The following is a 27,215-nucleotide window of genomic DNA, read 5'->3' as shown; positions in this document are numbered from 1 at the left end:
CTAAGCTACAGTAGCCGAAGCGCCCGCATGGGCAGAGGCAACACCTTCATGGGCTGCGGTAATCGGTGTAGGCCTGCAGTCCGCGTTGGGAAGTAACCTCTCACTAACGTCAGGAATTTTCACAAAAGGAACTTTATCAGGACTTAAGTGGTATGAATACTTCGAAGGGAATCCTTTTGGATATTTACTTCCCTTCTCAGTTGCAGCAACAGCTGCCAAGATATCATCATCAATCTTACTTTTGTAACGTGTAACTGCTGCAACCAAATATGTCGATACCGCTGATTTTGCTGCCTCATCGGCAATCGAATTGCCAACAGCGTGGACTGCCACGCGCTGATGACTGAGAGTATGAATCAGAAACACGAGGGGCAATTGCTCTTTAAGCTCAGCCACTCAGACCCAGATCATTTTATGTTTTATTGTGCTACCCTTGGAATCACGAAAATCATTCTGAATCCAAAAGAACAGGTTTTCATTGTAAGACTGGACACAGTAGTAAGAATCGCTCACAATAAGAGTTGTCAAACCATGATGAGCATACTCCAATGCATGCATCAGAGCACGAAGCTTTGCCAATTGTGCGGTGCAGTTCCCTAGAGTCTGCGTGTGCACGACTCTGGACTTGAACTCGTCATTCACCATGGCACCTACCGCAATAGCGCAAGCGGAAACGTATGCGTGTTTAGACCCATGCGCAACCTGCGCTGAACCATCAGTGTATATGATGTAATGAACGTCCTCTAAAGGCCGCATAGCCAAAGGGGCAGGATGAACAAATTCATACTGCAAAAACTCCTGCGACTGTAAGGAGGCATCAAAAATAAACGTGACATCCGGAGACGTCAATGATGCTGCCCATTGTATCCACCGAGGGTGTAAAGCTTTAGAATTTGGCACACTGGCTTTCGTTACTGCCTCTAAAGCAGGAAACGGGGTTACTACCAACATGCGTTTTCCCTGCGACAGCGCACATTCCTTGAGAATCGCCATTTGCACTGCTGTCAAAACTTTTTCCACATAGAAAAAACGCATTTCAGCCGAAGTGTACAAGTGTGACTTGTAAGCAATAGGTACTGTGTCTCCTTCGTTAAAAGTAAGGTGCGTGAAACCTACCGCCCCAGGGATGATTCTTATCACCAGGTTGGTGTGGTTATCACGAGTCAGTAAGAATTTAGATTCTAGAAGATCAGCTTGCAAAGATTGCAAGATAGCTGAATGTTCTGGCAGCCAGCAAGATTTGGTAAAAGTAGGTGGTATCAATGCATACAAAGGCTTTATACGCTGGGCATATTCGAGAATATAAGTACGCCTGAAATTCAAAAATCCCAGCAAGGACTGTAATTCTTTCAGAGTTGTAGGAACGCGCAGTTGTGCACATTTCTCCAAGAAGTGAGGAGCCAATCCTCGCCCTTCATTGTTGAGCTCATAGCCCAGGAACAACACTGTGTACTCTGCAATGTGGGACTTTGCAAAGTTGAATTTGTAACCAAAGTACGCAAAGTTACACATTATGCGGTCAACTCAACACAGATGCGCCCAAAGCTCATCGTCTGTGAGATATATGTCATCCACATACGTACACGCATCAGTGTCTATCCTCTCTAAGAGAGAGACTATACGGGCAGCAAACACGCCTGGACTATTCTTATAGCCCATCGGTAGTCTTCTATACTGGCACTGTTTACCGCCACAGGTAAAACCGGTCCACTGGGAACTCAGTCCGTCCAAATTGTGGGCAAAAAAAACGTTGGATATGTCAAGCGTGGTTTTAAAACGTTTACGCACAAGACTATCCACAAGAGCAGAGCTGTGAGTATTCTGTACTGCACAGGTACGGCAATGCGAGTTCAAATGCCGGTAATCCAATACCAAACGGTACGAGCCATCAGGCTTGGTCACAGTAAAAAGAGGGTTATTCATCAGTGACACACAAGTTTCAATCACACCTTGATATTCCAATTGTTCAAGTATTTCCACGACGGAAGCCTTAGCTTCACGTCAGATGGGATATTGAGGTTGAGGCTATGGTATAGACCGTAAAGGAATCTTGTGGTGTGGGGAAAATTTATTCCAACCACACTGTGTACGGTACAAAGCCGGCCCAAGAGCCTTAGCCCACTCTTCTTCAAAATTCAGCACATGCTCTTTCGAGACCGTGTGCGCGAAACTAGGGAGGATCACCTCCTCCACTCTTGGAGCTGCGAGCACAAAAGGTGGGGGCCAGCCAGCCTCCACTAACAAAATGTCATCTGTAGTCTTAAGATTTTCCCAAAATACCCCTTTGATGGTACGCTGTATGTCACCTTCAATTAAAAGGACTATGTTATAAAGTCTATCAGGGGGAGCTACTCTAGTATCAGCTGTCTCCACAACAACATATCGATCAGTCGCTGTCACCTTCAGTAGCGGACATAGGGCCTCTCGCACTATGGTAATCTCCGCCGCGCTGTCCAGCAAGGTCAGAGCCCATGTCTGATTCCGAAGCTGCATTCTCACTATCAGTGGCATATCTTGCTGTTAAAGCGGCAACTTTCTTTTTCTGAAACTGGGTTCTCTTCGGTGTTGAATTGTCCTGCTTGCCTTTACTGTCTTTCGGGTGGGGCTGGTCGTGTCCCTGCTGGCCACCCTGACCTCTGCCTCCTTCTCCACCACCGGTCGATGAGGCCGACGAGTCCTGAGAAGAACGAGGAGAGCGTTGTTAAGAAACCTGAAAACGATCAGGAGATTTTATCGTTGCGCAATCGCCCAAGTCATAAATACGTTCTGTAGGCGCAGGCACAGGTGATGCAGGACGAGACTCCTGTTTTTGTTTTTTCGGCCAATTTTGTTTTTTGGTCTTGGGCTGTTCGTCACTCTCTGACTTCGGCCCTGGGGTTACTTTTTCTCCTTAGTGGAAAATGGCTTGACACCCACGCTATTGCGGCCCACGATTTTATTAGCCACCACAATAATCCTCGGTAACTGTCGGGGTTTGTCGGCATTGGGAACAGCCTGCAATGCATTGGACACCTGAAAGTTCACTGCATCCCCCTTGACCTTCGCAAGTATGAGATTGGAAACTACGTCAAAGGAGCCGCATAGGCGCATACCCAATTCAACCACTGCCTCAGGTCCGTGCTCATCCTGAACACGTTTAATGACCGTTGGAAGGACAGTCATAGACGGAGTGCCGAAGCACCTCACATAAACTTCCGCAAAGATTTTTCCCCATGACTCACAGTCACCAATTTCTGGGGTCAAGTCCTTAGGCATGCTAATTGTCAGAATCCTGTGTTTTTCACCAGGAGTCGTGTTAGGAAATACTGCTTCCAGCTGGTCAAACTTCTCGGCAAGCCAGAAAGGAAATTCATCCTTATCCTGGGGGCGCTTGCCCATCACAGCGTTGACTATCACAGGACTAAGTTTCATTCCGCCCTGTCCAGCAGGAAACGCCGCACCTCCTGGGGTCCCGCCCGAGAGATTGCAGGTAATGTATTGCACTAACAACCTAATCACGCTAATTGCGACTACATGTAGTCGTATTAACTCAGCAACGAAACACGCTCCGTGCAGTGGATGAGGTGTAAATCCAGCCAAAATAGGGCAAGTCGTGCCTGGAATGGACAAGGGACCCAACCTCGGAGCTGATAAAGAGTGAGTAGGACGCCATTAAACCAAACTTGGTGCTGCCAAGGGTTAATAGGAACCTCCTGTGTCCTATACAGAGCATATTCCTTTGGAACAGCCGTGGCAGTGTACGTGTCGAACACAGTTGTATTTTTGTTCACAGCCGGGAAGGTCACCCACGAATAAAATATTTCGTAAGGGTAAGCCACTTCCGCACTCACCACCATGATCACAGCCATGCCATCCACGGGGACATTATAAGTCTGCAAATGATTGTGCACCGCAATGCGACTATGTTGCGGAATGTCCACAGTGACCATAGTGACACAGAAAGAGAAAGGTACAACAAAAAGTACGTAGCACAACTAGGTAGTAATTCAAGGAAATTGTTTTGAAATATTCAAGCTTGAAAGGACCTATATTAATATAGGCAGGTTTGTCCTACACCACTGTTTTCTGGAAACAATAGCGAAGGGTTTTAAGGACCGATACAAGTACTACTCAAGTGTCATGTAATAAGACCACCAACGATCGGGTGCCATGTAGCAGGGATTTCTGCTCATATACAGAACTGTGCATAGAGACTTGAATCCTCAGTGAATTAGGGCGTGCCAAAACTCACCTCAGCATCCAAAATCCCCTACCAGACTAGCTATCAGTGTCTCATTGGTACTTACCGACCCCCAGTAATTAGACAACCCAGAACATGGACTTAGAACACCTCAGGTAACGTGGAACACATGAACGCTCTTTTGTTATACTAACATATCAATCCAGAACGAGGAGTCAATGAGGACACGTGCGAGTTTGAAATGTTTATTTCTAATGCAGTGTTCTCAAATGCAGTATCTTAGCTAATACAAGCAAACATATTATAAGGAACAAGGTTAACTGCATGGTTACTATTCCATAAAATACAAAGGGTGAAAGCATGTTAAAATGCTTAAGGAAAAAGGTTTAAATAGAACCTCAGTTTACCGTCCCTAGCTAGTATATTATATTATATCTAGAGAAGGTCTCTTTGGGTTTAGAATGGCGGGCCCATACCTTTGGGTTCAGCAGCAATGGATCACATCATCTCCTGCACCAACACTCTGCATACGGATATTCATCAAGTGTGTCTATCCTGCTTCATGCAGTGCCTTGTTAAACGCGCCTAAACCCAAAGTTGACCACAGCTGCATCCATATTATGTCTACTCTCTGCGCTGATCAATCCAAACAATAAGAGCTGTGTTGAAATAACCTTGAAGGTCTCGGCATTCACTGTACAGACATAGCTTACCAAGCAAGGTTGGTATTATAAGCAAACATGTTATTCTCGTGTAAAGCGAAATACCTAACTAGGCGAACAGCTTTAATAAGAAAGTGTGTTGTGTGCAGAGGTAGCAGAAAAGGAAAAATGGTGTCTAAACTTCTAACAAGCCCCTGCTAACGTAACACAGTGCAAAGGTAAAACTAATACACAAGACACAGGGACACCACCACATCACTCAGGGACACCACCACACCACTCAGGGACACCACCATATCACTCAGGGACACCCAAACACCACACACACACTGCATTCCTCACACATACCACACTACCCCCTCCTCACACACTGCCCCAATTTCACTTCTCTCTCACACATTACCCACTCACAGTATTTTAGGCCACACACACTGTACACTTACAGCCCGTGCACGCAAACATCCCGCACCATTACACACTCACACTGTGCCCTCATACAATTCACCCTCACACACTGCCTTCTTATGATGTCAGTAGGTGCCTTTTCGACATTTAAATTCAAACAACAAACGATACAGGGTCAAAGCGTTTCCAAAAGTCATCATTATTTTTCTTGATTTTTGTTTTGGGGGGGGAATGCCTGTTGGTGCTATGTGTTTTGGCCTTAATTTTTTTTTAACTTGAATTCACAAATGCACACACACTGCACACTTCAAACCTGTGCACGCACACATCACACACCTTTACACACTCACACTGTGCCCTCATACAATTCATCCTCACACACTGCCTTCTTACGATGTCAATAGGTGCCTTTTCGACATTTTAATTTAAACACAAATGTTACAGGGTCAAAGCGTTTTCAAAAGGCAACATTATTTTTCTTTATTTTTGTTTTAGGGGGGGGGGGGGAATGCCTGTTGGTGCTATGTGTTTTGGCCTTACTTTTTGGTAGAACTTGAATTACCAAATGAACAAAGTGCACGTGGACGTGGCGGTCTAAAAAGGTGATGGCGCCAAAGCGGCGCGCTCTCACTCTGTTGCCACACGCATTAAACTCACTAGGCATCCAAACCCCTTCCTCTCCAGCGCGCGCTGCGCTCTCCCTCGGTTGCCAAACGCATTAAACTCACAAGGCAGACCACCCCCTTCCTCTCCATATGGGCGTTAGAGTTTTCTTTGATCTCCGCCGCTCGTTCTCACAGTCTCCTTTATGCCAACACATCTCTCCTTCCATGTAGTTCCGTCCCGCCTTGTTTACGTACCCAAACTCGTACATTGTTTGCTATGCAAACCTTTTGCATGCGTATTATATTTATTTACTTATTATTATTATAGTTTATGCGCCCAAAATAGTTCATTATTTTGTATGCAAACCTTACTTTTTTTTTCCTGCTTACATTCGCAGTCAAACAAAACAAAAAAACAACCTTTCTCCATAAACAGCACTTTTTTTAATTTAATCACTAGCACATCACTCTGGTTTTAATTTAATCAATAGCACATCACTCTGGGGCAACACTCAAGGACACCACCACATCACTTAGGGACACCACCATATCACTCTGGGACACCAACACATCACTCTGGAACACCACCACATCACTCTGGGACAACACCACATCACTCGGTGACACCAACACATCACTGAGGGACACCACCACATCACTCAGGGACACCACCACACCACTCAGGGACATCCACACACATCACTCAGGGACACCACCACATCACTCAGGGACACCACCACATCTCTCAAGGACACCACCACATCGCTCAGGGACACCACCACATCACTCAGGGACACAACCACATCGCTCAGGGACACCACCACACCACTCAGGGACACTACCACATCACTCAGGGACACCCCCACACATCTCACAGGGACACCACCACATCTCTCAGGGACAACACCACATCACGCAGGGACACCACCACATCACTCATCACTCAGGGACAACACCACATCACTAAGGGACACCACTCATCACTCAGGGACAACACCACATCACTCTGGGACACCACCACACCACTCAGGGACACCCCCACATCTCTCATGGACACCCCCACATCACTCTGGGACACCACCACATCACTCTGGGACACCACCACATCACTCTGGGAACCTACCACATCACTCAGTGACACCAACACATCGCTCAGGGACACCACCACATCACTCAGGGACACAACCACATCGCTCAGGGACACCACCACATCACTCAGGAACACAACCACATCACTCATGGACACCCCCACATCTCTCAGGGACACCCCCACATCACTCTGGGACACCACCACATCACTCTGGGACACCACCACATCACTCTGGGAACCCACCACATCACTCAGTGACACCACCACATAGCTCAGGGACACCACCATATCACCCAGGGACACAGCCACATCGCTCAGGGACACCACCACATCACTCAGGGACACAACCACATCACTCAGGGACACCGCCACACCACTCAGGGACACCTCCACATCACTCAGGGACACCACCATGTCACTCAGGGACACCACCACACCACTCAGGGACACCACCACATCACCCACACACACACTGCACCCCTCACACATACCACACTGACCTCTCCTCACACACTGCCCCCATTTCACTTCTCTCTCACACATTACCCACTCAAATATTTTAGGCCAAACACTGCACACTTACAAACCGTGCACACCCACATCCCGCACCATTACACACTCACACTGTGCCCGCATACAATTCACCCTCACACACTGCCTTCTTACGATGTCAGTAGGTGCCTTTTCGACATTTAAATTTGAACACAAATGTTACAGGGTCAAAGCGTTTCCAAAAGGCGACATAATTCTTTTTTTTTTTTGGTTTCGGAGGGAGGGGGAGGGAAAGCCTGTTGGTGCAATGCGTTTTGGCCTTAATTTTTTTTTACTTGAATTAATAAATGAACAAAGTGCATGTGGGCGGGGCAGTCAAAATAATTTGGTAGCCCCAAAGTGCTGCGCTCTCACTCTGTTGCCACACGCATTAAACTCACTAGGCATCCCACCCCCTCCCTCTCCAGCACGCGTCGTGCTCTCCCTCGGTTGCCACACGCATTAAACTCACAAGGCAGACCACCCCCTTCCTCCCCATATGGGCACTAGAGTTTTCTTTGATCTCCGCCGCGCCTTCTCACAGGCTCCTCTCTGCCCATGCATCTCTCTTCTTCCATGTAGATTCGTCCCACATTGTTTACGATCCCAAAGATGTTCATTGTTTTATATGCAAACATTTTGCATGCGTCTTATATTTTTTATTTACATTTTTATTTTAGATTACGCGCACAAAGTCGTTCATTGATTTATATGCAAACAAAACATTTTTGGAAGGCTTACATTCTCAGTCCCCCCAAAAAACTTCTTGCTCCACAAACAGCACTTTCATTAATTTAATCACAACCAAATCAGGGACAGAGACACCACCACATCACTATGGGACACCACCATATCACTCAGGGACACCACCACATCACTCAGGGACACCTCCACATCACTCAGGGACACCACCACATCACTCACAGACACCACCACATCACTCACAGACACCACCACATCGCTCATGGGCAACACCACATCACTCTCAGATACCAACACATCACTCAGTGACACACCCACACCACTCAGGGACACCCCTATATCACTCAGGGAAACACCAATACATCACTCAGGGAAACCACAACATTACTCAGGGACACCCACACACATCACTTAGGGACACCCCCACACATCACTCAAAGACACCACCACATCTCTCAGGGACACCACTACATCTCTCAGGGACACCACCACATCACTTAGGGACACCACCACATCACTCAGGGACACCACCACATCACTCAGGGAAACCACCACATCACTCGGGGACACCCCCACATCACTCAGGGACACCCCCACAATTCACTTAGGGACATCACCACATCACTCAGGGACACCACGACATCACTCAGGGATACCACCACCTCACTCAGGGACACCACCACATCACTCAGGGACACCACCACAACACTCTGGGACACCACCACATCACTCGGGGACACCACCACATCACTCAGGGACACAACCACACCACTCAGGGACACCAACACACCACTCAGGGACACCACTACATTACTCAGGGACACCACCACATCACTCAGGGACACCACCACATCACCTGGGACACCACTGCATCACTCGGGGACACCACCACATCACTCAGGGACACCACATCACACAGGGACACGACCACACCACTCAGGGACACCACCAGCTCACTCAGGGACACCACCACATCACTCAGGGACACCACCACATCACTCAAGGACACCACCACATCACTCAGAGACACCACCACATCACTCAGGGACACCACCACATCACTCAGGGACACTACCACATCACTCACAGACACCACCACATCGCTGATTGGCAACCCAACATCACTCACAGATATCAACACAACACTCAGGGACAACACCACATCACTTTGGGACACCCCCACATCACTCAGGAAAAGCACAGCGTCACTCAGGGCCAAACACAATATCACTCAGGGACACAACCACATCACTCAGGGACACCACCACATCACTCTGAGACACCACCACATCAGGGACACACCCACACCACTCAGGGACACCCCTACATCACTGAGGGACACCCCTACATCTCTCAGGGAAACACCAATACATCACTCAGGGAAAATACAACATCACTCAGGGAAACCACAACATCACTCAGGGACACCCCCACACATCACTCAGGGACACCCACACACATAACTTAGGGTCACCCCCCCCCCCCACATCACTCAGGGACACCACTACATCTCTCAGGGACACCACCACATCACTCAGGGACACCACCACTTCACTCAGGGACATCACCACATCACTCTGAGAAACCACCACATCTCTCAGGGACACCACCACAACACTAAGGGACACCACTCAGGGAAATCACCACATCACTCAGGGACACCCCCACATCACTCAGGGACACCCCCACACATCACTTAGGGACACCACCATATCACTCAGGGTCACCACCACATCACTCAGGGACACACCACATCACTCAGAGACACCACTACATCACTCAGGGACACCACCACACCACTCTGGGACACCACCACATCACTCAGGGACACCAACATATCTCTCAGGGATACCACCACATCACTCACGGACACCACCACATTACTCAGAGACACCACCACATCACTCTGGGACACAGCCACATCACTCCGGGACACCACCACATCACTCAGGGACACCCCCATATCTCTCAGGGACACCACCACATCACTCAGGGACACCACCACATCACTGAGGGACACCACCACCTCACCCAGGGACACCACTACATCACTCAGGGACACCACCACCTCACTCAGGGACACCACCACATCACTAGCGGCCAAGGTCAAGTCTGGCTCACCGGATGACCCTTTGAGACCTGCCCAGTTTATGGACTCGGCGTCCTTTTGCCTTCCTCCTATCCGCCATCTGGTGGAGCAATCCCTTACCATCGGTTCAGTTCCACCTAGTTGGAAGGCTGCCTGCGTCATGCCCATCATAAAGAAGCCTGGATTGGATCCGTTGAAGCCGGAGAGTTATCGACCCATCTCCCTCCTTCCCTGGGTGGCAAAAATAACAGAGGCCCATGTGAATAACATCTTAACAAACCATCTGGAATCTGCACATGTTCTAGATCCTACACAGAATGGTTTTAGATCTGGACATAGTACAGAGACGGCACTTCTATTCATGGTTGAACATCTCCGCTCTGTACTAGATGCAGGTCAAACGGCGGCACTGGTCCTCTTGGACCTCAGTGCCGCCTTTGACACTGTATCTCACGCCATTCTTATTCGAAGGCTTGGTGAGGCTGGTATTTCAGGCAGGGCGTTGGATTGGTTTCAATCGTTCCTTTCGGAACCATCCTTTCAGGTTGTAGTGCCACCGTTCAGATCCAAGCCCCACGCCATCACTCAAGGAGTCCCGCAGGGCTCGGCGTTGAGCCCCACTCTCTTCAACCTCTACGTTCAACCTTTGGCGGAGGTTGCGAAGAGTTGGGGTCTCACTATGGTATCATATGCCGATGATACCCAGTTGGCGGTGGCTCTTAACGGGGACTCTGACCAACTGGCATCGAACTTTGCGCATGGTTTGAGGGCCGTTGCTAGTTGGCTTACGTCCAATTGTTTACAACTCAACGCCCTCAAAACTGAGGTGATGGTGCTGGGGAAACATCCTGATCTGTGGGGTGCTAGCTGGTGGCCTAAGGAGCTGAGACCTCCCACAAAACCAGTCTCCGAACTCAAAAATCTTGGCGTCTGGTTGGATTCCAAACTAACCTTCTCGTTCCACACTAAGAAGGTGGCATCCATGTGCTTCGGCATTTTGCGTGGCTTGAGGCCTATCCTCAAATTTTTTGATGCCCCCACCCGCCAGATGGTGATCCAAGCTAGCGTACTATCGAGGCTCGATTACGCGAGCTCACTGTTCTTGGGCGCCAACCAGGCGGAAGTCTTGCGACTTCAACGGGTGCAGAATGCGGCAGCTAAGGCCCTGGTGGGCCTGCCACGCTTCTGCTCAGCCCGTAGCACAATTTTCAATCTGCACTGGCTGCCAGTAATCAAGCACATAGAGTTCAAGGCCCTCTGCTTTGCGTTCAAAATTCTTAAATCTAACACCCCTATCATCCTTCAGCACCTTTTGTCCTCGTACACCCCTTCGCGCAGCCTTCGTTCTGCTGGCCAAAATCTGGCACTTGTCCCCCGATTTCAAAAATGTAGATTGGGTGGCCGATCGTTTACGGTCTTGGCCTCTAAACTATGGAACGTACTTCCTGCCTACATTCGCTCTTTGGATGACCTTCTTGCTTTCAGGAAAGCTGTCAAAACCTATTTCTTTCCTCTGTCTTATTAATCACTCCCTACTTTTTCTGTGTTATTAGTTATGTTACTTTTTCCAGTTACTGCGCCGGGACGCCCCTTAGCTGGGGCAGCTGTGCGCTTAAAAAATCCAAATAACATAACATAACATAACATAACTCAGGGACACCACCACATCAATCTGGGAAACAACCACATCACTCGGGAACACCACCATATCACTCAGGGACACCACCACACCACTCAGGGACACCACCACACCACTCAGGGACACCACCGCATCAATCGGGACACCACCACCTCACTCAGGGACACCACATCACTCTAGGACATCACCACATCACTCAGGAACACCACCACATCACGCAGGGACACCACCACATCACTCACAGACACCACCACATCACTCATTGTCAACACAACATCACTCACAGATACCAATACATCACTCAGGGACAACACCACATCACTGTGGGACAACACCACATCACTCTGGGACACCACCACACTACTCTGGAACACCACCACATCACTCAGGGACACCACCGCATCAATCGGGGACACCACCACATCACTCAGGGACACCACATCACTCAAGGACATCACCACATCACTCAGGGACACCACATCACTCAGGGACATCCACCGCATCAATCGGGGACACCACCACATCACTCAGGGACACCACATCACTCAAGGACATCACCACATCACTCAGGGACACACCACATCACTCAAGGACACCACCACATCACTCACAGACACCACCACATCACTCATTGGCAACACAACATCACTCACAGATACCAACACATCACTCAGGAAAAGCACAACGTCACTCAGGGCCAACACAATATCACTCAGTGACACCACCACATCACTCAGGGACACCACCACATCACTCTGGGGCACCACCACATGTCTTGACCGGGTTTGTGTCTCTGTTACTGAGTGATTGTGACTTTAGCTTGCTACCATCCTAGATCCCTATTCTTAGCTTGTTTTGGTCCTTTTCAGGCCTCTTTTCAGACTTAGAAGCATAAACTAGAGGATAGCCGCTTTATATGATGATAGATCCCTTATTTCTGACTCTAATCCATCTATTGCCTATTGGCTTTGACATAATTCATCATTCTCAGGCCTGAAGACCTATAGTAGAGGGTGGATCCTGTAGTTCTGACTTTATATTACCTATTGGTAGGGTTTGTGTATGTATTCTGATAGAGTTATGTGTCTATTTCATCCTTTTCGGGCCTACAAGGCCCAGAACCAGAGAGACTCCATTTTGCTTTCTGCCTCTGCAGACTGAGATGCATGTAGGTCAAGTGTGATGTTTTAGTTATGAGGTGTTGTTCACTTGGAGAGAACCGGCCTGGGCCGGCCCTTATCAGTAGACTGTATTTTTCTTTGTGTCGAAGACACCACAAAAGGCCAGCCGGCTGGGTGTGTGTCCTTGGCGCGGAGTGGTGCAGGGATCTGATGGGCGGCAGGCTGCTGACTGGAACTTTCCACTAGGGGAGAGCATTCCATATTAGCGAAGTGCAGAGAGGCAGAGTGTTCAGATGAATCTTGGAATGAGAGCTTTCAGATGGTTTTTGGAGCTGAAGAAAGCAGTCAGAAACAGTTACTTGTCAGAAGGAGTTGTGATCAGAGGGAGTTGGTCAGGATGAGATGCAGTTTGGAGAAGATGCAGTCAGAATACGTTGCTTTGCAGTTGGAGTAAAATGCTTTGGAGACAGAATGAAGTTACATCATGAGAGATCAGTTGGAGCAGGCAGTTAACAGCAGCCACATCACTCCGGGACACCACCACATCACTCAGGGACACCCCCATATCTCTCAGGGACACCACCACATCACTCAGGGACACCACCACATTACTCAGGCACACCACCACATCACTCAGGGACACCACCACATCACTCTGGGACACCACTGCATCACTCAGGGACACCACATCACTCAGGGACACCACCACACCACTCAGGGACACCACCACCTCACTCAGGGACACCACCACCTCACTCAGGGACACCACCACATCACTCAAGGACACCACCACATCACTCATAGACACCACCACATCACTCAGGGACACCACCACATCACTCACGAACACCACCACATCACTCCCAGACACCACCACATCGCTCATTGGCAACACAACATCACTCACAGATACCAACACATCTCTCAGGGACAACACCACATCACTGTGGAACAACACCAAATCACTCTGGGACACCCCCACAGCGCTCAGGAAAAACACAACGGGCCCGATTCACAGAATGAACTTAAGACTAAATCCTAAACTTACTACAATTTGGTATTCACAGAATGCACTTACTACTATCTGGTATTCACAGAATGAACTTACTACTTTCAGGATTCACAGAATGAACTTACTACTTTTCGGGATTCACAGAATAGACTTACGACTACTAACTTTACGTCCGCCGCCGGGCCGTAATTTCCGCCACCGGGCCGGATTTTATGGCACTTTGGCGGACTTTACGGCAAATTATCGTAGACTCCGATTACGGGCCATAAAGTACGATTACAGGCCGTAAATTACGATTACGGGCCGTAAATTACGATTACGGGCCGTAAATTACGATTACGGGCCGTAAATTACAAATACAGGACGTGGGTCATGTTAGCAAGGGGAAACACCTGGCCAGTCCACCCATCCCCCAGCATGGATCAGCTGACACACAGCAGCCAATCCCAGCCAACAGCTCCATTTTGCCATGGTGTATGCTGCCACTGTCTACCATCTCCCACCACGCTCCAGCTGAAGCTAATTAACACTAATTGACCAGTACCACAAAACACATAAAAGCAGCACACAGTGAAGGAACAGGTTTGGCCACAGAGAGACTGTTACTACAACGCTTCCAGTGCCAGAGAACATGGAGATGAGAAGGAAAAAAAATTTCACAGCAGAGGAGACCACCATGCTAGTGGAATACATAGTAAGGCACCACAATCGCCTATATGGGCCACCACCATATTGCACCAGTGGGGCACAGAAGCAAGAACTATGGCAGCAGATAGCCACTGCTGTCTCAGCCCTGGGGGTGGAGAGGTGAACTATACAGGACATTAAAAAAAAGTGGCAGGACGAAAAGCAGAGGGTCAAGGAAAAATATTCCAGGATAGAACTGCGCAGAATTCTCCCTGCTGCATGCCCTGGACCCCGCATCCAGCTTGCCCCACTGGAGGAGGATATCCTGACAACAATACACCCCTACTTGGTCCATGGGCTGCCTGTCAGTGACGTCCGCCATGTGGTACCAGGTAAGTGGAATGAAAGGAAAATGTGCATGAAGAGATTGTCTGTGTTACACTGTTATAGTGATCATGGAAATTGTGCATAGTGCATATAAATATATGGTTAGTCAGAGACTCATGTGTCACCCACTACGTAGCATTACAATTCCCAGAATCCTTTGCATCAGAAAACCTATTGGGCCATGTACATAGCCAATTTCGCGAGTTGCAATTTGTCTGCAACTCTCTAAATAGGTTTTGCAACTTGCTATTTGGAAGCAGCATTCCCTTCCAAATAGCGAGTCTCAAAACCATGTACAAATGTTTGTGATCGCAAAACAGTCAAATTACCACCTACTTCAAGTAGATGGTAATGCATTTGCAAATGGGAAGGGGTCTCCAGGGGACCCCTTCCCCTTTGCAAATGCATGCAAAATTATTTTTTAAGGGCAGGCAGTGGTCCCAGGGACCTCTGCCTGCCCTCAGAAAATGTAAAGACAACTTTTCATTTTCTTGATTCATTTTATTAAATGTAATGTAAACAGGCAGCCTTTTCTTTTCAAAACTGCTTTATTGAAAAGCTGTCCCCGACATGGTGGCCTGCAGAGCCCAGCAGGCCACCATACCTGGGAGGGCTGCATTCTCAATGGGCTTGTAAACTGCGAGAGGCTCAATAATATTAATGAACCTCGCAATTTGCGACCCCATTGGGAATCCCAGACAGTGTTAAACACACAGGGCCCGATTCACAGAATGAACTTACTACTTTTGGCATTCACAGAATGCACTTACTACTTTTGGTATTCACAGAATGAATTTACTCATTTCGGTATTCACATAAGTTAGGACTACTAACTTTAGGACTCCTAAATGCCTTCTGTGAATACCGAAAGCCTTAAAATTAGGATTTTTCTCAATTTAGTAGTAGTAAAGTTAGGACTACTAACTTTAGGACGCCTAAATGCCTTCTGTGAATACCGAAAGTCTTAAAATTAGGATTTTTCTCAATTTAGTAGTAGTAAAGTTAGGACTACTAACTTTAGGATGCCTAAATGCCTTCTGTGAATACCGAAAGTCTTAAAATTAGGATTTTTCTCAATTTAGTAGTAGTAAAGTTAGGACTACTAACTTTAGGATGCCTAAATGCCTTCTGTGAATACCGAAAGTCTTAAAATTAGGATTTTTCTCAATTTAGTAGTAGTAAAGTTAGGACTACTAACTTTAGGATGCCTAAATGCCTTCTGTGAATACCGAAAGTCTTAAAATTAGCGTTTTTCTCAATTTAGTAGTAGTAAAGTTAGGACTACTAACTTTAGGATGCCTAAATGCCTTCTGTGAATACCGAAAGTCTTAAAATTAGGATTTTTCTCAATTTAGTAGTAGTAAAGTTAGGACTACTAACTTTAGGATGCCTAAATGCCTTCTGTGAATACCGAAAGTCTTAAAATTACGATTTTTCTCAATTTAGTAGTAGTAAAGTTAGGAGTCCTAACTTTACTACTACTAAATCGAGAAAAATCCTTATTTTAAGACTTTCGGTATTCACAGAAGGCATTTAGGCGTCCTAAAGTTAGTAGTCCTAACTTTACTACTACTAAATTGAGAAAAATCCTAATTTTAAGACTTTCGGTATTCACAGAAGGCATTTAGGAGTCCTAAAGTTAGTAGTCCTAACTTCTGTGAATACCGAAATGAGTAAGTTCATTCTGTGAATACCAAAAGTAGTAAGTGCATTCTGTGAATGCCAAAAGTAGTAAGTTCATTCTGTGAATCGGGCCCACTGTTGTACATTTCATTTAGCGACTCGCAATTTGCCACTCGAAATGTGTCGCAAATTGCGAGGCGCTAAATTAAATGGTCGCACATCTTGCCCCAAAATCCTTAGTACTTTGAGTATTTGTTTTGTGTGCACACGTGTGTATTTTTCTCAAATTACTTGTAAAATGATTGAAATGTAACTCATACAAATTGCATGGGGGTCCCCGGCTTCCAGTGGTAACTTAATGGGGGTCCGCAGGAGTCAAAAGTTTGGAAACCACTGATGTAGATTGCACTGACTCACTTGGACGCAGCATATTCCAAAGGAGTGCACACCCTGCCTATCTCCAAGCTGACATTGTGCAGGGCCTCACAACATGACGATTCACCATAGTAACGTCACGTTGAGAATAATCCTAAATGTGTTGTCTGTTGTACTCCACTGTTGTGTCACAGAAGTGATGCAACAACAGTGTAAATCTTTTTTCCCAGGGGCTTGTAAACCTGCCACAAAAGTCTCCAAAAAGTACATCACCCTGTGCCGGCCTAAATCACTAAGCAGATGGTGAGAGTATCCTCTGATGTGAATATGCCCAACACCTATCCTGTTGTCCAATTTCCAATCTGCCACGCCATTACATCCCCAACACACCACTGCTCCTACCTGCCCCGTCTGCGGCAGTTCCACGCAATACTGTTATCACACAGAAGATATGGGCAAATCCCCGAAACGTTACACAAGCACATTTCCCATTTGTCTACTTTTCTCTCTTCTCACCCATTGACACATCCAGCCAGAGCACCGACAACTTCAGTAGCAGAGGTCACCGCATCGCATAGAAGGAATCGGTAACGTACCGATGAAGGCATGTCAACCACACTAACTGGTAAGTCAAAGTGGACAGGAGATGGTCAAAATGCATACATCGTTAGAAGACAACAGAGGGACAAATAGTGCCCAGGTATGTAAGACAACCATTTATGCTACATTTGATGCATGACAATTGGAGATGTCAATGGACATTCACCTTTAACATATGACATTTGTGAACAGCGAAAGACAAATTATAAAATGTCTTGCCTCATCATACCTTTGTAAATGTGGTACACAACATGTATTACACCAACAGACCCAGAACGGGGAAAGCAATCCTGTAATAGAGGGCCACAACAAGTCAAAAGGGTGTACACAACATATTGTAATAGTGTTTGTAGACCTAATCAAGAAGTAGCATTTGCACCGATACGGAAATGAAGACCAAACGGGGAGATACCAGCCTCTGTAGTATTGACAATGCATACACTGTCCAACTTCTAATCTTTCATACATACTTTGTTCAGAACAGTCCACACAGCTGATCATGTACTGCGTACATTGGATTGATAATTTCCAGACATCAACAAAACACGATAGTGGACTTTACCTCTAGATTCGTAGGCATGTCATTGTGATATAGGTAGCATCAAGGTAGTGGGCCCAATCTAAGTTATATGTGGGATCACTCATTACATAATGTATGACACACTTCTGCAACGGTGGTGACCATGAGTGCTTGTGCCCGTCCTGTGCCAGGAATCCAATGCATCACATGTGGCAGCAGGAATATAAAGTTGCCAAACAAACTTATCATTGTTATGTTATGTTATGGTATAACCTATTTGTAAAGCGCACTTTGACCAAGGTTTCATGGCGCTATTTTGAGCAGTTATGAGTTGACTGTTCTGACATGACTTCAGTAGGGACGGTTTACTCATGTGCCTGTAGGAACAGCCATGTCTTAAGCTGCTTTCTGAATTGAAGCAGATCGGGGCAAGAACGGATCTCCCATGGGAGTGAGTTCCATAGTTGTGGTGCCAAGTATCTAAAGCGACACCCACCGTGTCGCTTGCGTTTGAATTTTGTGCTCACCAACAGATTTTGATGTTTAGAACGGAGATCACGGGTTGGAACATACCTCAGGATCAATTTGTTAATAAAAATTGGGCTAAACCAATTTAAGGATTTAAATGTGAGGCAGGCGGTTTTGAAGGTGGCCCGCTGGAGCAGTGGGAGCCAGTGCAGCTTTTTTATCAAAGATCTGGCCGATTGCCACTTAGGCTGCTGATAGATCAGTCTTGCTGCCTGGTTCTGTACAAGCTGGAGCCTCTTGATCTGAGGGGAGGCCTAGGTAGATTGAATTCGCATAATCTAGATGGGATAAGACTAGGCCAATCACAACTTGTATCAGTGCTGCCTGGGTGAGCAAGTGATGTATCTTTTGGATCTTTCGCAGTTGGAAAAAACATTTAGAAACTACTGTACCTACTTGAGTGTTTAAAGACAGATCTTTGTCAATAGTGACCCACAGACTTTTTACGGAAGAGGAGGGTTTAGGGAAAGACCCTAGTTCTGCTGGCCAATAGTGAGGGCCCCAGGAGATACAACTATCTCCTATCAGCAGTACCTCCGTCTTTCCGGGGTTCAATTTCAGATGGTTATGATCCATCCAATTGCGGATGAACACCATAGTGTCCTGAAAGTAGGTAATAGATTCAGTGGAATTGTCTATGGTGAAGGAGAGCTGCAGATCGTCTGCGTAGTTAAATGTTGTTACTTTCCTCTGTTTTAAGGCTTTAATTAGGGGAAGTAAATAGATGTTAAACAGGTGTGGGGATAGGGAGGAACCCTGGGGAACCCCACATGTGGTATTCAGCCCTGGCACTGTAAAATTTGCCAAGCGAGCAGCCTGTGTTCGGTCTTCCAGAAAGGAGGTAATCCAACTCAAAGCTCTGCCCTGGAAGCCTGCGCGTCCGACACGGTCCACCAGGATCTTATGGTCCACCGTGTCGAACGCGGCAGACAAATCCAAGAGAACCAGAGCCTGGGGGGTTCCGATGTCAGCCTCCCTACGAAAGCCGGCTTGATGAGGATCCAGATGTTCGGACTGTTCTATAAAGGTAGACATGGATTTTGCAACATGTGCCTCCAAAACCTTGGCTAAGTATGGGAGCAAGGAGATGGGGCGATAATTAGATGGTTCTGATAAGTCAGCACCAACCTTTTTTATCAGAGGGACCACAGTGGCGCCCTTAAATGATTTTGGGACGCAGCCTTGAATGAGTGATGAATTAAAAAGGAATAGGGCGGGTTGAGGAATAATGGAGAAAACCTCCCTCATTATATGTGGGGGGCAGCAGTCACGGTGGGATCCAGATTTAACTTTGGACATCAAAGAGGTGAACGCTTCTGCATCGATTGTAGGGAAACTATCCATAGTACAGGTATTCCTGAAGGAGTCAGGCGGGATCACAGCTGATGGGGAGCATGTAATGCTAGCTTTAATTGCTGTAATTTTTTCTAGGAAGAATGTGTTCAGTTTATCACATAGTTCCTGTGTGGGCGTTGGTTTAGATGATACTCTGTCAGGGTTGGAAAGTTCATCCACGATCGAAAAGATCTCTCTCGATTTCTTGGTGGACGTTAAGATCTTAGAGGAGAAATATTCTATCTTGGCTACTTTAATAGCTTTGTTGTATTTTACCTGTTCTTGTCTATAAAGGAGCTTGTATCCAGGGTCATAGCGAGCTCTCCATTTCCTCTCCTTCTGACGGAGTAATAGTTTCATCTCCTTTAATTCGGGAGAGAACCATTTATGAGCTTCCGCTTTCCGGTTTATTTTGATTTTTTTAGGGGGGGCAAAGTGATCGCTTGCTGTTTTTAACCAATCAGAAATCTGTTTATCAGAGAGATCCACATTCTGGGCCGGGCTGGGTGTAGATCCAGGCAAGAAGTTCATGAATTCAGATATATCAATAGATTTCCAACATCTAGCAGTCCCGCCCTCAGCCAAAGGGGATTTAGCCCTAATGACCAGGGTGAGGTCAAATGTCACCAGAAAATGGTCAGACCATATACATGGGTGTACCTTCAAGGCAGAGATGATAGGATTTGTCATCCAAACTTGGTCCAATATGTGGCCCTTATTATGTGTTGGCCTAAAAATATGTTGTGTGAGATTAAAATTTGTCAGAAGGTTGGTAAATTCCAGGGAGTGAGGTCCGCCGGTTTGGTCACCAAACCAGTAGTTGAAATCGCCAATCAGCAAGATGTTGGAGTAATTGGTTGCTAGATTGGCTATATGTTCGCTCAGGGTGATGGGGAAGAGCAGCATAGACTGAGGGGGCCTATAAACGACTACACATATCAGTGATGTGTGGTCCGAGTCAAGTTCAATCACTAGGTTGTCTGCACTAGCTAGATTAAGGGAGTCGATCGATCTAAAATCATGTTTACGACGAATAATGGCAGCCACTCCTCCTCCGGCTTTTCCTGATGGACGGTCAGTATGCAGTATGTAGTAATCGGTAGGGAGTGCTGCCAATATGTCAGGAGCAGAATCAGGGGTTATCCATGTTTCGGTTAAAAACAGGATATCAGGTAAGTCAGTGGAGAGTAATGTGAAAATTTTCAGTTGATGTTTGACTAGGGAGCGTGTGTTTAAGTAGAACACCCTGAAAGTCGTATGTTTGTGGGAAGTAGTTACCTTGTGGTTCCTTTGGACACCTAGTATTTCCGGGAATTTATCACGATGCTGCAAGAGTCCCAGACTATCAATGCGGTTCTATGGTAGGTACAATGCAGTCCTCCCATAACCCCAGACGCCCACTGACTTCAGCTACTAGGTTGGACTTCACATCTGTCCAGGGACCACCGACTGCTCCGGTGCTGGGCCACGGTAAGTCAAGCTTGCTGAATGCTTATTAATTGTGCCTTTCACATCCACCGTATGTGTTGTAAAACACTGTTATCCTGCATCACAATATGCTCACATAGGGCATTTGAACACATGGCCGATCAGACCCTGGTGGTAAATGAGATGCTGACACAAAATGTATGCCAAGTGTGTGCACAATGGACATACAATAGAACAATGTGTCATAAGAAACGTCCACAACACAACAGGCTTGCAAGTCAATGATATGGTAAATCCCTAGCAAAATTAACATGGTCAAATCAATATGAAATTGGCATGGCTGAGGCACACACTGGTGCCAGTTGTGTACCTGTGAGATGGGTGTAAGGGCTGCTAAGGTGATTCTTCATGCAGTTACACCTGCAAAATTATTTTGCTGAAGAGCAACAGGATAATCCAGTGCAGGTGGGAAGATTCAAAGCTTCTCGCCTCATCTGCAATGTGTGATCTAAACCAAAATGTTGTCTTTTGCTTGCCTCCCTTCTACCATATTCACATGTATAGGTGAGTGTATGAAATATGAGGTTTGGATGTCTGCTGCACACACAAGACACTATCTGTTGTCATGTAAGTAGTACCATGATGTTGGAAATGGAGCATGGGAACAGAGAACACTCAAAGGATGGACATTAGTAATCTGTGTTCTCTCATTCAATAATGAGCTGTGTGACCTCATGGGTAGGGAAGCACATATGAGCAACATCAGGCCCCTAACAATTGCACATCTCACACATGAACTCCTTTCTGACTTGTCAACAGACAACATTACACCCATGAAAATAGTCAGTCACAAGGGTAAGGGTGAAATCAGTAACCTTCTCATACAAGTCCGTCAGTTGATGTGTCATCTTATTGATGTCAGTGCTGCATGGCTGTAAGCTTGCAAATGCTGCTTGTGAGCAGGTGCCCACATGTTAAGTCAATGAGCTACACATGCTGCACAGCGTCCTTGATTATCCACAAATGGCTAATGAGAATGTAATTTTTTCTCATAGCTACAATCTGTTGTACGAAAATATGGACATGTATTTCTCATCACAGGTGCTGACAGGATGAGACCACTGCAGCGGACACCATACCGGGGGATGCATGACATCCTGGCTGCAGCTGTGAAACTGTCACGCACCTCTCCCTCAGGTAAATCGGGCATGAGGAGTGTCAACAGCTTAGATTACAAAGCCATTACAAAGATCGAGATCCCCTTCTACATGGAATCAACAGTTGTTGATTACAAAGTGAAATAGAGACCAGGAGCGACACATATGCATGTCTGTCATTTGGTGAGGCAGATTGTTGAGAATGTTGTTTCTACCCTTTACAGCTATGTCTACAACAACTATGGTGAAACAGGTGCAGCAGGATACACCAGGAGGGAACGCAAAGGGACAGAGAGTTGTGGCTGGAACTGGTGAGTTTGCTAGTATCATGTAGATCTCCGTGTAACACCTCAGGGCTATGGTGTGAGCGGCCATTTGTGGTGGTACCCAAACCAGATCACATGATCCTCATCTGCTGATGCAAGGTGCAGTAAATACAACCCTGGTGTTGCTGCACATGTAATACCTGGTCAATCACCAATACAGTTGCAACCTTTGTGTTTCAGATGATGCTGAGGGAGAGGCTGACAGACCGACAACCAGTGCTGGCCGACGGGAAATCCGAGGGGAGAATCCCCTGATCCTCCAGACAGCAATCTCAGCTGCAGCTCATGCCCGAGAGGAGGAGGATCAAGATCAAGAGGACTTTGCCTTTGAGGAGGATGATAAGTACCTTTTCTTTGACTCTGGGGATGACAATACTGATGTCCCCGCCTCACATCTTCTGACAAGCAACGCCCGTCTGCCTCCTCTCAAACCATCAATACCACGGCATATATCAAAACAGCCACGGCTCCCACACATCCACTCACAGACATCACTCACTCACAGCCCTCACGTCCGGAACCGACATGGTGGTTCTCCTACCCACTCTTCCCTACGCAGTTGTTGGGGGGGAAGGAAAGCCCTCTGGGGTGTGGTCACGAGTCACAACCTACGAACAACCCTGCTGTGGTCAAGAGCCGTGGTCACAGGTCACCGACGCACACTTCACTGAGGAACAAGGAGCAATGATATGAGATGACAAAGATCACATTTAAAGTGGCATTTTATTTGTTAAGTCTTAAGTACATCAGAAAATGCATTTATTAATTGATCAGCCTGAGCAATGAAATGTTTGAAAGTCTGACGTTAATCTGTCAGGGTTAAAACAAAACGCAAGTTCACATTCAGAATACATTCAAAGAAACCATAGCGCCTACAAAGGTGCTTTTCTGAAGAGAATTACCCAAGCAAGTTTAACATTCCAAAGAGATCCAAGGTGCAAAAAGGACTGGGATCTTTTAAAAGGCACAATAGAAATTAGTTAGGGAAAGCAGAACACTCTATAAAGTCTAGTGCCTTGAAGCACTTTAACTATGGAGACTATCCCAGCAGGACCTAATAGTTTAAGGGAACCTAAAAATGCAAGGAATTGGGTGTGAATGGAAAATACAGAGCAAGGACAGAGATTTAAAAAGACAAAAGTATTATCTGGCTTAGGAAGTCTACCACCTGAGAGAGAGGATTTGAAGTCCCAAGTCAGACAATCGGCTAGCCGGAGAGCTTGCATGCAAAGGTCGCATCAGCAGAGCTCTGACTTCAGATTTGACGTTTGGGCCTGATATACCCCAAATTGAGGAACTAGGGTTCTATGATGACGCTGACCCACGCCCTTTCAGTGCAGGTGGTTTGACCACGAGTGTTCCAGGACACCGGAAGGAAATGTTTTCAGTACATTATGTTCCGTATATTTTTAGAACAGAACATCTTGTACCTTTGAAAGAGAACATTTCCGGAACATCTTGTACCTTAGGAAGAGAACATTTTCAGAACATCTTGTACTTTAGGAAGAGAACATTTTCAGAACATCTTGTACTTTAGGAAGAGAACATTTTCAGAACATCTTGTACTTTAGGAAGAGAACATTTTCATCACTTATTTCTAAACACAATGGTTACATGTTGTACATTACTAAAAAAGGACATTTTTCTGTCACGTTCATTTCTACATATCTGAAAGTGTGAACTCTCATGATAGATGCTGTTTATTGCTAGAAATTGCTGCTTATACTTGTGCAAGCTATGTTTCAAAATATAACGTTAGCAAGGGTTTCAGGAAGCTGTACCACGGGCACCCATCTGTGTGTGTGTGTTGAAGTAGGCCGTGAAACTAACTAATCATTGAAGGCTTAATTTTACCCTGTTCATTTCAATGCACAGAAACGTGTGTTTTTAAGCCTTAAGCATAGTGAGCCCTGGGGCCTTTATTTACTAATGAGGAAAGCTAGTTATTTTAGCATATTTTCAGATTTTTATCACGCAGGGCCATGTAGGGCCTTCAGGCTACCAGGGTCGATAAAAAGGCCCCTCTATCATCTCCCTGCTCTTGTTCATTCTATGAACACTCTTTTAACTGAGTATCTCTGTGACCCTTCAGCCAGTGGCGGTATCCAGGGCATGTCATTAACATAACACTTAAAGCTACCTTGTTGTTGATCTATTTCATTGGCTTTGTCTTCATTTGGCCTAATGAGTATTTTCGCATACTCTGCATCTTGCTCATTAAGCAGGCGTTCATATTGGGCTTCAGTTGGACTCTTACTCAGACAGTCTACCTGGGAGAAGTGGAGGAGCTGTTTGTATTCCATAGTGGGTGCTAGGTGCTGCTAACTCGCTCATCTCCATTCGTATTCCAGTCCCATCCCTATGAACACGATCTTTGTCCTCATACTCAGCTACCTGTAAATACCTATGCTAGTGTAGTTTGTCCCCACTATCTTGGTGCTAACTTTCTTTTCCTACAATGGCACTCATCTGCGGGATGCAACACAAAAAGAAACAGCAAAAAATAAAAACTTTTTAGAACTGCCACAAAGGTATCCAGTCAAAGTTCAACAAATCTGTGGCTCTCTACTATGGCATCTCCTCCAGCAATCCATTTCTTTTCTATCTTGTTCAAGTTGTTGATGGCATTGGTCAGTTGAGCCATGTTCTTCGTTGTTAGTAATGTACAGCTCACTCCTTATCCAAAGGCATACTCTCCTCTTGGTATTTCGAAGACAGAGTCCTTCAGCCTTAGTCTGGAGCATCACAATGATGGTAAAGGGAAAAAAACTGGACTCTGCTCAACCAGCAAACCTCCTTTGGTGGGACTTTGAACACTGTCCACCCTTAGAACTGAGCACACTGCTCTTGTCCGTGGAGCCAGATAACAGAGCCAGAGATGGGCATCGATGTTGGAGATATTTGCTGGTGGAACCATCATGGAGACTTGGTGCAATGTTCTCTTGAGCTCAGGCTGCTTCTTCGTTAGGGCTGTTGGAGATAGAGCCATTTTCTGCAGGCCCAGAAAAAGTCAATTCGGTCAGAGATGCCATATTTATTGTCTGAAAAAACTGCTGTTTTCAATTTGAGTGTCGCCCCACATGTAACATGCCATTCTAGAAAAGAGAGAAGAGGTGTCTTTTAGTTTGAAATCAGTTCATGCTTTTGGACATTTTTATTTTATACACCCTAAGTGGACAACCTGTCTATCTTATTTTATAATCCTAGTCTACCCTATGTTGCCCTAAGAGCGCTTCTTTATACCTTAACTGACCTCGGGCACTGAATTTTGCCATGGGCGTAACTTTTTGCGAATAACAACAGCGCCGTTCTAATCTGTTATGGGCAATGTAGGGTGTGGGGGACGGAGCAATGTTAGACTAACATAGAACCCGCTATCATAAACCCATTGATGCTGCAAAAAACTACACTATGGGCCATATCATGAACAGTCATCTGAAATAGCCTTGTTGTCTTCACTTCCATTCTGCATGTGTCAGTGATGACCTTATGCATCAGTGAGGTGGAGGAGTTGTCCCTTCCTGTTCTATGTATAAACACTTTAGAGACAGTGGCCTCAATAATCTGACATTAGTTTGTGTATCCTGCAGGAGGTGTTCTATAGTCTGTGGTCGTATCTTCCTAGGTGAGAAAAGCTATCTGTTCTCCCTGCATGGGGAGTGTATGAGTCATGTAACAGTGCCTTAGTCTTCTGTCTACCTATTGTTGTCATCTGACTGTACCTCATACTCTGCAGAGAATCGTCAGCAGGATGCTGTCTAGCTGGTTGGGCACTATTTCTTATTATTGCATTATTACTTCCATCAGAGGAGGGCGATGAGGACACATGTTGCAAACACAATTAATCTGGGGTGCTAACTGTGCTAGTAGAGGGGGTGTTGAACCTTTCTACATGCTTGCAAGGGCCATTTACTCCATGTGCTAACAGATATATTGGAGGTGACTTAGTTGCTATTGGGGCAACTTCATGAATGTGAGCAATACAAGTCTTCCTATTAACACAATGATACAAAACCAATTCAATCCACCTAATTCCACTTCTGCCAGTATTGCAAAATATTATAATACAAAATACATAACTTTAGATAAGACACTTCTGTGCGGCAGGTGTTGTGGCTACGTCTGAATCCATAAACAACCAAGCTGTCACCGCCTTCTTCCTTTTGGACAGTCAAATGGAAACAAGTTAATCTTCTCTGATTTGTAGAGTTGACCCTGAAGTCTGTTCTGTTATTTCTTTCCTCTTGGCAATGGGGACAGCTGCTGGTTAGTA

The 27,215-nt window shown here is 46.2% G+C and overlaps 1 pseudogene; it reads right to left on the bottom strand.

Annotated features, from left to right (window-relative positions):
- On the bottom strand, positions 1–25,245 carry LOC147727455 (uncharacterized; annotated as a pseudogene).
- Between the last annotated feature and the right edge of the window lie 1,970 nt (positions 25,246–27,215).

This window comes from Lissotriton vulgaris, chromosome 3_1 (assembly GCF_964263255.1).
Source record: "Lissotriton vulgaris chromosome 3_1, aLisVul1.2, whole genome shotgun sequence".
Classification (NCBI taxonomy): domain Eukaryota; kingdom Metazoa; phylum Chordata; class Amphibia; order Caudata; family Salamandridae; genus Lissotriton; species Lissotriton vulgaris.
Note: the sequence above shows the minus strand (reverse complement) of the source record. Positions and strands in the feature narration are given on the sequence as shown.